Genomic DNA, 17,679 nt, shown 5'->3' with positions numbered 1-17,679 from the left:
ATTCAAAATAATCATGAAATCTAACTTGGTATCGAGTAATGGGGAGAGGTTGATAGTATAAAACAATGTGATAAATGGCTCCCACTGGTAGTTTTCGAGAAAGAAGCAATTTTCCACGACTTTGATTTTGAGACCTCAGAATTATATTTTGAGGTCTCGAAATCAGGCATCTGAAAGCCCCAACTTCGTATGACAAAATTGTTTTTCTGTCGTTATTATCTCGCAATCTCGCAATTGAGCTAACATTTTCACAAGTTTGTAATTTTTATGCATATGTTGAGATACACCAAGTGAGAAGACAGGTCTTTGACAATTACCAATATCCAGTGTCTTTAAAGTCACCTGGAAGTGGTATTTTTTTCAAAATAAAGCTTTTGTCACTAATATAATATGTGTTTGGAATGTAAATAAACAGTTAACTAAGGTTTTAAAAAATCAGTTCTTATGTTATTTACAAATTTAAGAGTAGACCCCGACCCGAGAGGGCGCTGTTCGTGACGTCAATCGAGGCAGACTTTGCCTGTAATGCGTAGAGTAAACACAATTGAAAAGTACATGTACGGACCAAGTCGTGAGTTTGTAAGTTTTTTTCCGGCAATGCCGACCAGGTGTATTGCTGCTGAATGCAGAAAAACACTTTTTGAAACGTACCAACTCACGACTTGGACGTACATGTACTTTGCACGTGTGTTTACTATACGCATTGCAGGCAAAGTCTGCCTCGATTGACGTCACAAAAGGGGTAGGCGGAGTCAGCCCCCAAACAACTTTATACACTTTTTAAACATATAAATCGTGACAAACAATTACTTAAAAAATTGTTTTATTGTTCGTAAGCATATACTCTTATGTTTGAAAGAAAACAAATTATATTTCCAGGTGACTTTAAGTCATCTACGTGTGCGTGCGGAAGTCATTGCTTCCGAACTGCATCGACCCGGCGTGAAAGTTGCTTTTAGTTCCTTCATACAAAGTTTCACTGTAAAAACCACATCTGATCAGCTTCATTGTTCAGCAGAGCCGTATATCCCAATATACGGCTCTGTTGTTCAGGATCGTGTAGCGCCCTCTCCTGGCGGCATTATGCTGTCTTTCACTGGATTGCAATTGTTCTTCGAGAGTGGTTTTAACATGAACTGCAATTCACTTCTTTTATGATAAAATACTCCAATGTTAGTGATAGTAAATGTTTGACTTCATGGGATCCTTTGATATCATAGTTTACTATAGTAGTACACAATTATTGTACAACAGGAACACCCTTGAAAGCATCACTGTAATTTCAATGCGTATTAATTTTGGTTTTCAACGGCACTGGACACTATTGGTAATTTCTCTAAACAGTTATTAGCATAACACCTATCCCTAACCCTGACTCTAACCCTGACTCTAACCCTGACCATAACCTCAAACCCTAACCCTAACCCGTTGATAGTATATCGAAACATTGTGAGAAACAGCTCCCTTTGAAGTGACGTTATTTAGTGGAAGAAGTAATTTCTCACTAAAATATTTGAACTTGATTTCGAGACCTCCGACCTATATTTCTAGATCACAAAATCAACCATCTGAAAGCACAGAAATTGTTCAACAAAAGCGTTGTTTCTTTCATTATTCTCTCGCAACTTCGACGACCAATTGAGCTCAAATTTTCATAGGTTTTTTTTAAGCTTATGTTGAGATACACGACTTGAGAAGACTGGTTTTTGACAATTACCAATAGTCAGCACAGTATAATCAGTACTTCCCCGAGTCATATGAAAACAAAATCATAATGCATATTACTTGGGTGGGATTCCATCGCACGACCCATGCCATTCTAGAGCAGTGGGACCACCGAGATTGCCGGTAGCTTAGAAACAACTCGAATTTTTATGCAGTAATGAGTCATATTACATTGAGAACTGTAATGAAACCAATCATTGATGAGAACCTCGGGTCACTTCGTACCCAAATTCACTTCGTACCAAAATCACTTCTTATCAAAGTCAATACGCGTTTGACATAACTTAATTAGGGAGTATCCGGTCTTCACTGCGTGAGCGCTGAACCATGGCTGAACGGACCGAGCCGGAGGCGAGGTCCGTTAACAGCGCCAGCCACCAACCACATCATCACCACGCAGTGAAGACCGAGTCCGAACACTGTTATTCCCATTAATAAATACCCTTTTTAGCGAATTAAACGGCTAAAATTGTCCAAAGTTTGTGACTTTTCTCTCGGCGGTACTTCCAAACATGTTCAGGGGCCATATTTGAGCTTTTGATGGTTCCCATCTCTTTCGTCGTTAATCACATTACTGATCTTTGAGACCAGTGACTCTTTTAAATAATGATCTGTTCAGCGCCTTCACTGGGGTCAAAGGAGGCAAATGATTGGACGATAGCTGTTCTTTGTGCATTAAAACGCGCGCATGAGCTCAGCGTCAGTTTATACACATAGATATATAATTAAAATAACTAGATCGGCCGCGCGTACATACGCGCCATTGCCTGTGTAGAAAAAGTTGTTGTTCGCCATGGACGCGGTAAAAATTTCACGTTCGAAAGGCGACGCGCGGAAATGAACACGGGAGATAGGCCTTTGACGCGCTAAATGGCAATGGCAGCCCCCATGCCAGAACCCGCGTATGTACGCGCGGCCGATCTAGTTATTCTATTCCATATCTATGTTTATACCATAGATATAGAATAGAATGGTTTATACGCGCGCACCTGTTACACGCGCGCACTCAAAATTGATACATTTTCAGCGCGCGTACGCGCAAGTGCGCGAAGTTGCAATGAAACTAACATGGATATAAATAAGCATGTGATACAGTGCAACGCGCAAGGTTTACACATCGTATGCTGATTAAGGGGCCACTTAATCGCTATTTTCCAAAGCCGGTCTTTATACCACCGTTAACACTCCCACACGTGAAATCGTCCAAGTTAACACATTATTTGTACATCCGTGCGCTACGTTTTTGGAATGGTTCGTTAAACAGTTCTGTTTTTAAGCGCAACAACGGAGGGCACCCTTGCCAAAGTATTGTACCTTCATGTTTAGTTTGAACAAATTTATTAGTATGATGATAATGTCTCTACACGCAACAACGGAAGACCTGAACAGATCGAAGCAAACAATGCATTAAATAATTAATTGGCCACATTCGTTTTGTCATCAAAAATAAGGGAGGATGGCTGCTTCTATAAAAGACGAGCAGAGTATAATACTGTTCGAAACGTCGAGACAACACCGGCCCTTTTTTCAGAGCCAACACTCCGAAAAAGAGACATGGGCGTCAATCAGGGGGGGGGGGACAGGCTGGGGGACATGTCCCCCCACCTTTTGGAGGGTGGGGGACACAATATCAAATGTCCCCCACCTTTTTGACCACCTTTATCATGAAGCCCAAGTTTTGCACTGTGTAAGACGAAACCCGGTGTCCCTATGGGCGTTAATCCTGTGGGCATTATATCCTATCCCATGAATCACCGCGACTCTTTTCGACCTTTAACCCGTGGCGCTTTTTGTTTTGCCGTGGCGCTTTTTGTTTTGCCGTGGTGCTTTTTGTTTTGCCGTGACAGTTGTAGGCCACCGTAGAGCGCCCTATTTGAATCAACCTCCTTCATCATTAGGAAGAAACTATAAAAAAACAGTAACATTTCGGGTCAACCATGTGCAAAGTTAAAAACATATACATTTGTTTTAGCTTTCAGTTCTTCTTTCTGTATCAACTAAATTTTGCCTTTGTATTTACTTCACATCTCTGTTAACTTTTACTTCTCTTTCGTTTTCATCTCAAAGCGTACTGAGACTTCTCTGTGATTGTGATGTGCGCTATAGACGATGTGACCTATGTTTACATGTAACAAGTAAAATAAAAGCAAACATTTTAATTTATCAATGATTTCTTTCAACACAACACCCCTCAAGCTGTGGAATGGTAAGGCCCAGTCAAGGCCCTCGGGTAAACAACTCCTTATAAGGGAAAGCTATGCGCGTCGCCCGTATCGCGTTATGTGGCACAACTGTCCCGGCCATTGCTCTCGACCAATAGGAATGAAGAAACTATCGTATAAGCACAAGTGCAAGCTCGCGCCACGCCTATGTTACACACTTTTAACTGGTCATAAACAAAGGTTTATACACACCCACGTGACACGCTCTCCACCAATTGGAATAGCGATCAACTGTCTGAGGTATTAATGAATATTGGTTTAACGTACACAGATGTATGTTAGCACTGTATACTCAGTACTTTCCCGAGCTCTGTGAACGAAATCACAGTCTACTGATCGGATGGGATTCGAACTCACCACCTTTGCAATTCTAGAGCAGTATCTCACTAGAGATTGCCCGGTAGCTAGAGGCAGTGTGAATCCTATATTTAAAGAAACTGTATACTATTAATTGGTAATTATTCTCAAAGACTAGTCTTCACAGTTGGTGTATCTCAACATAGCCTATGCATAAAATAACAAATCAGGAAAATTTGAGCTCAATCCGTCGTCGAAGTTGCGAGATAATAATGAAAGAAAAAATACCCTTGTCACACGAAGTTGTGTGCTTCCAGATGCTTGATTTCGAGACCTCAAATCCTAAATCTGAGGTCTCGAAATCAAATTCGTGGAAATTTACTTCTTTCTCGAAAACTATATTACTTCAGAGGGAGCCGTTTCTCAGAATGTTTTATACTATCAACTTCTCCCCCATTACTCGTTACCAAGAAAGGTTTTATGCTAATAATTATTTTGAGTAATTACCAATAGTGTCCACTGCCTTTAAGCAGCGGTTATTATGTTTGTGTCACACAAACATGTCTTCGCAATGAAACGCATGCCCGTACGTGTACATGTATGTACATGTAGAGCATAATAATATAATGACCATTCTGAGCCAGACTGCTGATGTCTTTGGAAAGCCTGACCTTGATTTTCGTTTTTATTTATTTTCACCTAACTGCAGTTTTAACATTTTAAATTGAATACCACTAAAATCTACCTCGATTCCGGCAATGCATAAATGTTTAAACCAATACTACTTTGTTTGTGGCTGAAGGCAATGCATTGAATACGAACACACTTTAACATTCAGTCTCTCGGCATAATTTGATTTGCTATTTGTATAGCATTTTTTACAAGAATGTCCGCCTCCAGAGTCAAGTTCGGCAAGGTAAACAATTGAGTCTAACCTTTAGGCCTACAGGCGATTATGAGTCAGGGTAAAAAATGTCGATTTCGCAAGTTCTAAAAACATATTCTAATGCATGATGTAAAAAAAGAAAATAGAACAAGGGTAAAATTAAAACAAATTTCAAGTAAGGCCAAGGATGATACTTTGTAGTGATATAAAAAGTTTAAAGGCAGTGGACACTATTGGTAATTACTCAAAATAATTATTAGCAAAAACCCTTTCTTGGTAACAAGCAATGGTGAGCTGTTGATGGTATAAAACACTGCGAGAAACAGCTCCCTCTGAAGTAACGTAGTTTTCGAGAAAGAAGTAATTTTCTGCGAATTTGACTTCGAGACCTCAGATTTAGAATTTGAGGTCTCGAAATCATCTCAAAGCACACAACTTCGTGTGACAATGGTGTTTTTTCTTTCATAATATCTCGCAACTTCGACGACCAATTGAGCTCAAATTTTCTCAGGTTTGTTATTACATAGTCTATGTTGAGATACACCAAGTGGTAAGACTGGTCTTTGACAATTACCAATAGTGCCAAGGGTCTTTAAATGAAATTACTATGTATTTTGGTGAGGTGGAATAACAAATTATGAGCTGACAACCAGTTTGTTCAGACCCCAAATCGGCCTAAAAATGCCCCCCCCCAAAAAAAAAAGAAAAAAAAAAGAAAAGAAAAAAAAAAGAAACAAGAAAAAAAGAGAGACTAATATGAGCTGTGGCAACGGGCTATTGAATTGAAAATGCATTTTTTTTGCAACCCAATGCATGCCCTTCAACCCACAAAAGCCCTTTCACATTAATAGATAATTCCCAGGAAATTCGCGAGAAATTTGTGTCGATCTTTTCCACTAAAAAAAATACCTTATTCCCAGTAAATAATTAGCCCTGCTTGGGCCTGGGGTAGGTTGAAGGGAGTTTCCCCGGGGTTAAACGCTTTTCCCCGGGAAAAACTTAGCAGCTATATGTGGGAAACAAAGGCGGGTTTAACTTACCCAAACTTTTGCGTCCACTGTGTTGAGACGTTCGCATGTTTATACTGTATTCAACTTTTTTTGCAACAGCTCTCATTGGTGTTGTACACGTTTCCCAACTCTGGACCTTTCCCGAACCGTGGACCCTATGAATTATTGTCATCTTTTAGCATGGTCTCAGGTTTAAAAGTGTATACTTTACTCACACACACAAACATCTGTGTATATGAGTAAAACAAAAATTGATACTTTTGTATTGCTATTATAGTAGTAATGATGAAGGAACGCACACCTAATCGCAGTCCGGCAAGCAAATATGGCTTGTTAGGTGTTCGGCTTTTAGCCGAAAACCTATTGTTATTGTTAAGTTTTTTTTTTTTTTTTTAGGTGTTCGGCCAACAGCCGAACAACTATTGTTATTGTTCTGTTTTTTAGGTGTTCGGCCAACAGCCGAACAACTATTGTTATTGTTCTGTTTTTTTTTTTTTTTTCCTCGCGTTCTTCTTTCCCTGCGAACCTTCTCCAGCAATTTTAAACAAAAGTAAAGCTTGTACAAACTTCAATCTTACTATGTACATAGGCAATAGTGAGTAGACGAAACCGCCACTTTTTTGGAATGATGACGTCATTGATGACGTCATGGCAAGGTTTTTAAAGTTGAAAAACGACATTTGCTTTTTGCTGTATCTCAACGAATATTAATGCTATGATGTTCATACTTGGGCATCAGATCGATAAAGACTTGGACAACATTTGAAAAGTTAACGCCAAAATCGTATGACCTTAACTTCCGGTCGTTACCCTGGGTCAAAGTTCACCTTCACATTTTTTCATCAAAAAACAACTTTTGAGCTTTAAAGCAAAAGTAAAGCATGTACAAACTTAAAACTTACTTTGTAAATAGGCACTAGTGCGTAGATGAAACTGCCATTTTTTTGGATTGATGACGTCATTGATGACGTCATGGCAAGGTTTTTAATGTTGAAAAATTACAATTTGCTTGTTGCTGTATCTCAACGAATATTAAAGCTATGATGTTCATATTTTAGCATCGGATAGATAAAGACTTGGACAACATTTGAAAAGTTAACGCCAAAATCGTACGACCTTAACTTCCGGGTCGTTACTCTGGGTCAAAGTTCGCCTTCGTGTTTTTCGACTCGTGTTTTTTCATCAAAAAACTACTTTTGAGCTTTTAAACAAAAGTTAAGCTTGTATAAACTTAAAACTTACTATGTACATAGGCACCAGTGAGTTGATGAAACCGCCACTTTTTTAGAATGATGACGTCATTGATGACGTCATGACAGGGTTTTTAATGTTAAAAAATGACCATTTGCTTGTTGCTGTATCTCAACGAATATAAAAGCTATGATGTTCATATTTGGGCATCGGATAGATAAAGACTTGGACAACATTTGAAAAGTTAACGCTAAAATCGTACCACCTTAACTTCCGGGTCGTTACCCTGGGTCAAAGTTCGCCTTCATGTTTTTTTCATAAAAAAACAACTTTTGAGCTTATCTACGGCATAACTCAAGATTGAGATCGATTTGAACCTTGAAACTCAATAGATAGTTGAACCTTAGTATTTTTAAGACAACACTGGCCTAATTACGTCATAATGACGTCATCAGGTATTGAATAACAATAAAATGTGTAAAAATCATATGGCGCGAAAGTTTTTCGGGGAATTCCCAACAGCGCTCTCTTTTTGCCCACCAAAGAGGGCGCTGTTGATTATCAAATCTTTGTACAGCATCAAGTGCAGGGGTGAGCTAGATTTTTAAAGGGCTTTCATAAGTTCAGACAAAAAACTGATGCCAATCTCACACAAATATATTGCATTTTTGAAGAAACAAGGCGTTCAAAAGTGTGATACAAGTCTAACTATAAAATAACGACACATTGTATAAAAAACATCTTTATGGTTCAATGTTTTTGAACTACGTCATCACGTAACGTCCAACCGAACACCGTGTTTTTGTAATTAACAAAAAACACTATGTCTAGTTTTTTTTTTTTTCCTCGCGTTCTTCTTTCCCTGCGAACCTTCTCCAGCAATTTTAAGCAAAAGTAAAGCTTGTACAAACTTAAAACTTACTATGTACATAGGCAATAGTGAGTAGACGAAACCGCCACTTTTTGGGAATGATGACGTCATTGATGACGTCATGGCAAGGTTTTTAAAGTTGAAAAACGACATTTGCTTTTCGCTGTATCTCAACGAATATTAATGCTATGATGTTCATACTTGGGCATCACATAGATAAAGACTTGGACAACATTTGAAAAGTTAACGCCAAAATCGTATGGCCTTAACTTCCGGTCGTTACCCTGGGTCAAAGTTCGCCTTCGCATTTTTTCATCAAAAAACAACTTTTGAGCTTTAAAACAAAAGTAAAGCTTGTACAAACTTAAAACTTACTTTGTACATAGGCACTAGTGCGTAGATGAAACTGCCACTTTTTTGGATTGATGACGTCATTGATGACGTCATGGCAAGGTTTTTAATGTTGAAAAATTACAATTTGCTTGTTGCTGTATCTCAACGAATATTGAAGCTATGATGTTCATATTTCAGCATCGGATAGATAAAGACTTGGACAACATCTGAAAAGTTAACGCCAAAATCGTACGACCTTAACATCCGGGTCGTTACCCTGGGTCAAAGTTCGCCTTTGTGTATTTTACATCAAAAAAACAACTTTTGAGCTTTTAAACAAAAGTAAAGCTTGTACAAACTTAAAACTTACTGTGTTCATAGGCAATAGTGATTAGATAAAACCGCCACTTTTTGGGATTGATGACGTAATTGATGACGTCATGACAGGGTTTTTAATGTTCAAAAATGATCATTTGCTTGTTGATGTATCTCAACATATATAAAAGCTATGATGTTCATACTTGGGCATCAGATAGATATAGACTTGGGAAACATTTGAAAAGTTAACGCCAAAATCTTACGACCTTAACTTCCGGGTCGTTACCCTGGGTCAAAGTTCGCCTTCGTGTTTTTTGATTCGTGTTTTTTCATCAAAAAACAACTTTTGAGCTTGTAAACAAAAGTTAAGCTTGTATAAACTTAAAACTTACTATGTACATAGGCACCAGTGAGTTGATGAAACCGCCCCTTTTTTAGAATGATGACGTCATTGATGACGTCATGACAGGGTTTTTAATGTTAAAAAATGACCATTTGCTTGTTGCTGTATCTCAACGAATATAAAAGCTATGATGTTCATACTTGGGCATCACATAGATAAAGAGTTGGACAACATTTGAAAAGTTAACGCTAAAATCGTACGACCTTAACTTCCGGGTCGAAGTTCGGGTCAAAGTTCGCCTTCGTGTTTTTTTCATAAAAAAACAACTTTTCAGCTTATCTACGGCATAACTCAAGATTGAGATCGATTTGAACCTTGAAACTCAATAGATAGTTGAACCCTAGTATTTTTAAGACAACACAGGCCTAATTACGTCATAATGACGTCATCAGGTATTGAATAACAATAAAATGTGTAAAAATCATATGGCGCGAAAGTTTTTGGGGGAATTGCCAACAGCGCTCTCTTTTTGCCCACCAAAGAGGGCGCTGTTGATTATCAAATCTGTGTACAGCATCAAGTGCAGGGATGAGCTAGATTTTTAAAGGGCTTTCATAAGTTGCAAACAAAAAAACTGATGCCAATCTCACACAAACATATTGCATTTGTGAAGAAACAAGGCGTTCAAAAGTGTGATACAAGTTTAACTATAAAATAACTACACAATGTATAAAAAACATCTTTATGGTTCAATGTTTTTGAACTACGTCATCACGTAACGTCCAACCGAACACCGTGTTTTTGTAATTAACAAAAAACACTATGTCTAGTTTTTTTTTAGGTGTTCGGCCAACAGCCGAACAACTATTGTTATTGTTCTGTTTTTTTTTTTTTTTTTTTTTCCTCGCGTTCTTCTTTCCCTGCGAACCTTCTCCAGCAATTTTAAACAAAAGTAAAGCTTGTACAAACTTAAAACTTACTATGTACATAGGCAATAGTGAGTAGACGAAACCGCCACTTTTTGGGAATAATGACGTCATTGATGACGTCATGGCAAGGTTTTTAAAGTTGAAAAACGACATTTGCTTTTCGCTGTATCTCAACGAATATTAATGCTATGATGTTCATACTTGGGCATCACATAGATAAAGACTTGGACAACATTTGAAAAGTTAACGCCAAAATCGTATGACCTCATCTTCCGGTCGTACCGGAAGGTCAAACTCTGCCTTTATGTTCTTTGTGTTTTTTTGTAAAAATAGACAATTTGTTGTCATAACTCAAGATTGATATGGAATTTAACATTGAAACTCATCAGACAATTGAACCTTAATAATAAGACCACACAAACTTAATGATGTCATGATGACATCATCAGGTTTTGAATTACAACAAATCAAAGTTAAATATTTTAAAGAAATCATAACTCCTGAACCACATGGTGGATTTTGACAATCTACATATCATCGGACAGGTCGATCAAACTTCAAAAAACGCTACACACAAAATGACCCCATTTGACCTTGACTTCCGGTTCAAACCAAAGGTTGAACAATTTTACAATTTTTGATCTCTAAAACTACGTAACATTTCAACATAAATTTTGCATCCCGTTATAGATGAGTGATCCTGCTCAAACTTTCCCACAGAGATGATACCAATTTGACCTGAAACTCTGGTCGAAATCGGACGATAAAGCCCACGGATGTGTTGACCCGCGTGATAACCGCGTACACTGCAAAAGCGCTTTGGCTGGCCGTTCCGCTCCATTGATCACACCTTGTTCAGTCCACGAGGCCTGTGTGTTCTGCTAGGAATAGTGCATAGTTTGACTGTACGCGTGATTTCGATTCATGTTTTGACAAGTCTCAGGTCATTGTACTTACAACGTAGCGCTAGTTTAATGGTGTACCAACATTTTACAATTGAAGTCCGCTCATAACATATTCGGCGTCAAATTGTTCCCCTGTTCGCCCTTCTCATGGCTTAATTATCAAAACGGAATTAAAGACGAAGCTTCGCTGAGATGGCCACCTACTGCAGCGATTCGTATGACTTTTAATTATGTGAGAAAATGCAACCAGAAAAAGACGAACATTGGTTATGTTTTGATCAAACACCGGGAAGCGGATTCGTGACATCGACTCGTGAAGGGTGTTTCTATCCGGCACTCACGGCAGTGTTTAGCGCGCTACACGGTAAAGCTTTGTGTACAAATCATTGCTCTTCAAAATAAGTGTTTATTTAATGCCTAACAAAATCTAACGTGCATCCCAGTTATCTTAGTTGTATCTGTACCCGTGTCGTACACTTGCGAAACCTCTGTAATACTTAATAAATAAGTCTTTTACAGTTATTTACTTCACAAGTCTAAAATTAGTAAACTGTTGTTTCGTATAAAGTTTCCCCAAATCCAGTTAACCTTTTAAGAAGTTTACTCTTGAGTTAAACATCACAAGGATCACAAAACCTTCAAACTTTGCACATAGTTAGCTCTTTACTATAAAATACATCGCTTTAACAAGTATTAAACTTAGCATTTGTTTTCTGTGCAAAGAAAGGTATAAATGTAATAGATTTACACTTTTACTTTCTGTGAAAATTAAAAAGCTATCAACAATCTGTTCATAGATTTAATTTTCCTCGTGTTCTTCTTTACCTCTGAACCTTCCCAAGCAATTATAAACAAAAGTTAAGCTTGTATAAACTTAAAACTTACTATGTACATAGGCACCAGTGAGTTGATGAAACCGCCACTTTTTTACAATGATGACGTCATAACAGGGTTTTTAATGTTAAAAAAGGACCATTTGCTTGTTGCTGTATCTCAACGAATATAAAAGCTATGATGTTCATACTTGGGCATCGGATAGATAAAGACTTGGACAACATTTGAAAAGTTAACGCTAAAATCGTACCACCTTAACTTCCGGGTCGTTACCCTGGGTCAAAGTTCGCCTTCGTGTTTTTTTCATAAAAAAACAACTTTTGAGCTTATCTACGGCATAACTCAAGATTGAGATCGATTTGAACCTTGAAACTCAATAGATAGTTGAACCTTAGTATTTTTAAGACAACACAGGCCTAATTACGTCATAATGACGTCATCAGGTATTGAATAACAATAAAATGTGTAAAAATCATATAGCGCGAAAGTTTGTGGGGGAATTCCCAACAGCGCTCTCTTTTTGCCCACCAAAGAGGGCGCTGTTGATTATCAAATCTGTGTACAGCATCCAGTGCAGGGGTGAGCTAGATTTTTAAAGGGCTTTCATAAGTTGCAAACAAAAAAACTGATGTCAATCTCACACAAACATATTGCATTTGTGAAGAAACAAGGCGTTCAAAAGTGTGATACAAGCTTAACTATAAAATAACGACGCATTGTATAAAAAACATCTTTATGGTTCAATGTTTTTGAACTACGTCATCACGTAACGTCCAACCGAACACCGTGTTTTTGTAATTAACAAAAAACACTATGTCTAGTTTTTGTTTTTTTTCTCCGTCTTCTTCTTCTGCCTGAACGTTCTCCGCCAATTTTGAGAAAAACTGAAACTTGTATGAACTGTAAACTTCTCATGAACATCAACCTCGGTGAGTAGACGGCACCGCAACTTTTTTGGAATGGTGACGTCATTGATGACGTCATTACGTTAAATAAACGTGAAATAAACCTTAAATAATTAGAAAAATCATATCTTCAAAACCAAAAGAGCTACGTTCAAGATTCTTTTTTTACATAAAACCTCTTATAAAGATCTACAAATGCGGTGCACAACGTGACCCCATTTGACCTTTACTTCCGGTCGAAACCGGAAGTTAAAGTAACAAATCATGTTATTTTGGGCTCTAGAGCCTAAGTGAATAAAAATATGAAAAAATGTCCAATGCATAAAATTTTTTTAAACTCAAGAGCATTCTAAAAATATAATGTGTGACGTCATAGCTACGTCACAACGAAAATGGTACACGAGGTCGAAAAAAAAATTATTTTGCTATCTCAAAAAATACAGCATGTACGGACTTGAAACTTACCACGTACTTAGACCAAAGCGTGTATATGACAAAGAACAAAATTTGGAATGATGACGTCATCGATGACGTCATTATATTAAATTGAAGTTTTTTATTAAAATACTCATATCTCCAGAATCAGATATGCTACATACGTGATCTTTACACCATATGAAAGGTCATGAAGTATTAAACAAATCTTACACAGGGTGTGACCCCATTTGACCTTTACTTCCGGTCGAAACCGGAAGTAGTAGTTTGTTTTATAAAAAATCGTATCTGAATAATATTATTTTGTGTATTAATATAATAACTTAATTTTAAGGCCCTTCGACGATTCTACAAATGTTTACAATGTGTGACCTCATTTGACCTTCATTTCCGGTCGAACCCGGAAGTATAAGTTTGTACATACAAAATTGTGTATCTTATTAATGAAACGTGGTAAATATGGCTTGTTTTCAATGTTGTTTTGCCGGACTGGAAGTGAGGTGTGTCGACCCTGGCGGAGGTGGGCTAATGTAATTAGGGCGAGCCACGCAGTGGCGAGGGGCTGGGCCCACGGCAGTGTTCGGGAGGCCCGAAGGGCCGAAACGTTGGGGGTGTTAATATGATGCATGGCATTATGTTGAGTGGTGTTTGAAAAAACACCGCAGAAACACCGCAGAGGGACTGCAGAGAAAACAAGTATACACAAAAACAAACACAAGTATATTTATTTTGTTATTTGGCAAATGTAAACAGACCCTGTCCGAGCGATGGTGGTACATGATGTGGGCATGGAGTTATAGAAAACAAAGATAGCTCCACGGTATGGGGGAACAAGAACTGACACGTTTGGGTGGTAGACCAATTAGTTGTGACGTCATATATTAACTACCAGATGGGTTAGTGATCAAGGGTCATCGCGGGTTGTGTACACGAAGTGAAGGCCACGGGCAATAATGGTTACAGATTAGGATAATATTAGATTCTATTGTCACACTTTACTCCATTAAAACGGGGGGGGGGGGGGGGGGGTATGACCATTTTCAGAAACCTAGGATATACGCGGCAATTTAATTAGTCCGTACAGAGCATAATATGGTACGTACAATTGGGTTTTCCGCTCGGGTCTTTGTTGGCCGGTCCGACAATTAAGGGCAAGTTCGAACACGATGAAAACGTAGCAGACGACAACAGAACTACTGGACTCGTACACTCTAGGTCGAGGGGTGTTATTTACGCTAGTTCTTTGGGTCGAAAAATGTGAAATTCATACTTGATCGTAATAAAAAAAAAAAAAAAAAAAAAAAAAAAAAATAATAATAATAATAATAACAATAATAATAATAGTAATATATCAAAGTTCAACAACGTATCGTCTTACTGTGATGTCTTACACTTTGACCCCCCCCCCCCGCTTGCTGTCTGTGCTGGTAAAAAGAAAAAGAAATAAAGGGGGGTCTTCGACACACCCCCATCAAGCATCCTACATACAACGACCCACCCGAGCCATAATTTAGTTTGTGTTCAGTTGGATACAAACACTTTGCCGTCGTATCGATGTAGCGTAGAAGTAAGCATGGGTTTTCAATTATATTTGGAATGATATTTTCAAAATAGACGAGGACACACCTTTGCGTGACTGTGTGGATTGTATTAAGTAAATGAGAATAGAAAATTATATGTTTTTATTGCAAACTGTTTCATTAACCAGAATAGGACAGGGTTTTACCAATTTGTACTCCTATTGTTAACAATTAGTGTAGATCACCGGTGTTATCATTACAAGTTTCAAATTGTTTGATGTGACTACTACTGCGTCGGTCTTTGGATGCAAAGCTAGATTGCTTCAGCGTCCTTCTTTCGTAAGTATACGGGTTTTTTTATTTATTTTTTATTAGATAGGCCATAGTATACACTATCATTTATTTGACATTTTCAAATAAAAGTTTGAATTATATTCAATTATTATACTATTACTCTAATATATGTATACAATAATTTAAAACCTAAAAAAGGTGTATTATTATTACTAACCATGCCAGTTGATACAAATTAAAAACAAATCGAGAACAAACAAACAAAACCAAATAAACAAACAAACAAACAACATTGCAAAACAACATTGAAAACAAGCCATATTTGCTTGCCGGACTGCGATTAGGTGTGCGTTCCTTCATCATTACTACTTATTATTATTTTGTATAAATCAAACACTATCGGAATGTGCCCTTTACTGGCCATGAGTACACGATAATTTGACGGTAACCTTGATTTGTATCAACAATTGATTAATTTGAGTGCAACCTTGATTTGGAAATCATTACAAGAACATGTAAAAGATGATTGTTTAGTTTGTCCACATTAACCTCCCACCGGCCATGATTACACAAGCATGGAACAAACAATTATTTTTCGATTATTTCTAAATTCGATTTTAAGTGAAGTGTCAAACAATGGGAAGTCGAATTCTGAATACATGGTTGAAAATCAAATCAAAGCTATTGTCACAACGATGTGAAGTATTAATACATATGTATATATATTTATTTAATTGAGTGTTGCGCAAAGGAAACCAACACAAATACCGTGGGAGGAGACCACAGAGCTAGTTGTAGCATAGTGTACCTCCCGCTCTCCAACTGTGTCTCCATTGTGTCCTGAGCATCTCAGGAAATCTTGAGAAGATTTTCAGGGTATGAGTAATAAAAAGGTGTGTACATATCAAATGAACACTTGGGAAACTCCCTCCGACACATCACAGGCCGGGGGTGGATTTCACAAAGGTAGTCCTAACTTTAGGACTAGTACTAAGCAATGCTAAGAGATAGGACTGGTCCTAAGTTAGGAACAGTAACTCATCCTAACTTAGGACTGGTCCTATCTCTTAGCATTGCCTAGGACTAGTCCTAAGTTAGGACTACCTTTGTGAAATCCACCCCTGGACATGTTTAGTCATTGTCAAAATACCAGTATTATCTCTTGGTATTACCCAACATGCATATAACAAACCAGTCAAAGCGAAGTTGCAAGAGAATAATTAAAGAAAAACACCCTTGCTGCAGAAATGTGTGTGCCTTCAGAGGCCTCAAAAATACTTGTGTGGAAAGGAAGAGCAAAATCATACTAGTAGCTTCTAGAGAAATTGTTAATAGGGAAGACATTGTATCCACGAAGAATTTTTTTTTTACCAGAATGCGTGTGCATCAAACATTTTTAAGGGCCTTGAGACAAACAGAAACAGAAAAACCGGACACACTCACACAGTTTGAAATACCTAGCCTATTGGTTTAGGTGCCATCACATGGAAGAATGGAGATCACTTTATGTGGGAGTGTTATGGAAATATGTGGTGAGGGACAGCATAAGTCTTTCATGAAGTTTTCTATATTAAAAATTATCCATGCTTTTTTAACAAGCAGGTTAGATTATTGTAACAGCTTATTTTTGAGTTTGCCTGACACACAAATTAACAAACTGCAAAGGGTTCAGAATGCTTGTGCTAGACTGATTTGTAATTCCTCTAGATATTCTCGTTGTAGACCATTGTTAAATGAGTTACACTGGTTACCGGTTTGACAAAGAATAGCATTTAAAGTTCTATTATTAACCTATAAAGCCATTCATGGTTTAGCACCCACATACATCCAAGAACTCATACCCATGAAATCCCTCTCTCAGTCTCAATCAACCTACCGTCTCAGGAGTTCTCAAGATCCCACATTGTTATCTCACCCATCTAGGAAATCTAGGCCTACATTAGGTGATCGGGCATTTCTATACGCCGCTCCAAATCTGTGGAACAATCTCCCACCTTGCATTAGACAGTCTTCTTCACTTAATTTATTTAAATCTAAGTTAAAAACCCATTTGTTTATACTTCACCCATTTAATTCCTTCTTGCTCGGTTTGTGTATTTTTTTTCTTCATTTTTTTCTCTGCATTTTTTGTGTACCTAGTAATGCGCAGTAGGGTATATTTATATAGGTAACTGCGCAATATAAATGTCCGTTTTATTATTATTGTTATTACCATTAATGTCTGAAGTGTAAGAAACATTCCTGGCAATGTTGTATCTTCTCATAAAATGTGATTTGTCATCTCTGTGATATTAAAAGACTCATGTGTTTAAAGGACAGGTGTTTTGTCTTCAGCTGTGCAACTCACCTGGAACTAGCGCTTAATCCTATGTCTTTGTATCTCACAATTCAAGTCTCTTCTCAAAACTTATCTTATGTCACAGGTTTTCTATGATTAATTTTGTTGTGTCTGTTTTACATTCGTTTCTGTTTTGTTTTGCTTGACTGCGTCTTTATTTACATCCATCGGGGAAGATAAAAAATATGTGCGCCTTAGAAAAGTCTGTATTATTATTATTATTAAAAATTTTAATATTCAATGTTTACGTAAAATATTTGCGGTTTGGGCACAAACCGTGAATACTAACGTAGTTTGATGTCCCTTCAGGGCCACCATATTAT

This window comes from Asterias rubens, chromosome 5 (assembly GCF_902459465.1).
Source record: "Asterias rubens chromosome 5, eAstRub1.3, whole genome shotgun sequence".
Classification (NCBI taxonomy): Eukaryota; Metazoa; Echinodermata; class Asteroidea; order Forcipulatida; family Asteriidae; genus Asterias; species Asterias rubens.
Note: the sequence above shows the minus strand (reverse complement) of the source record.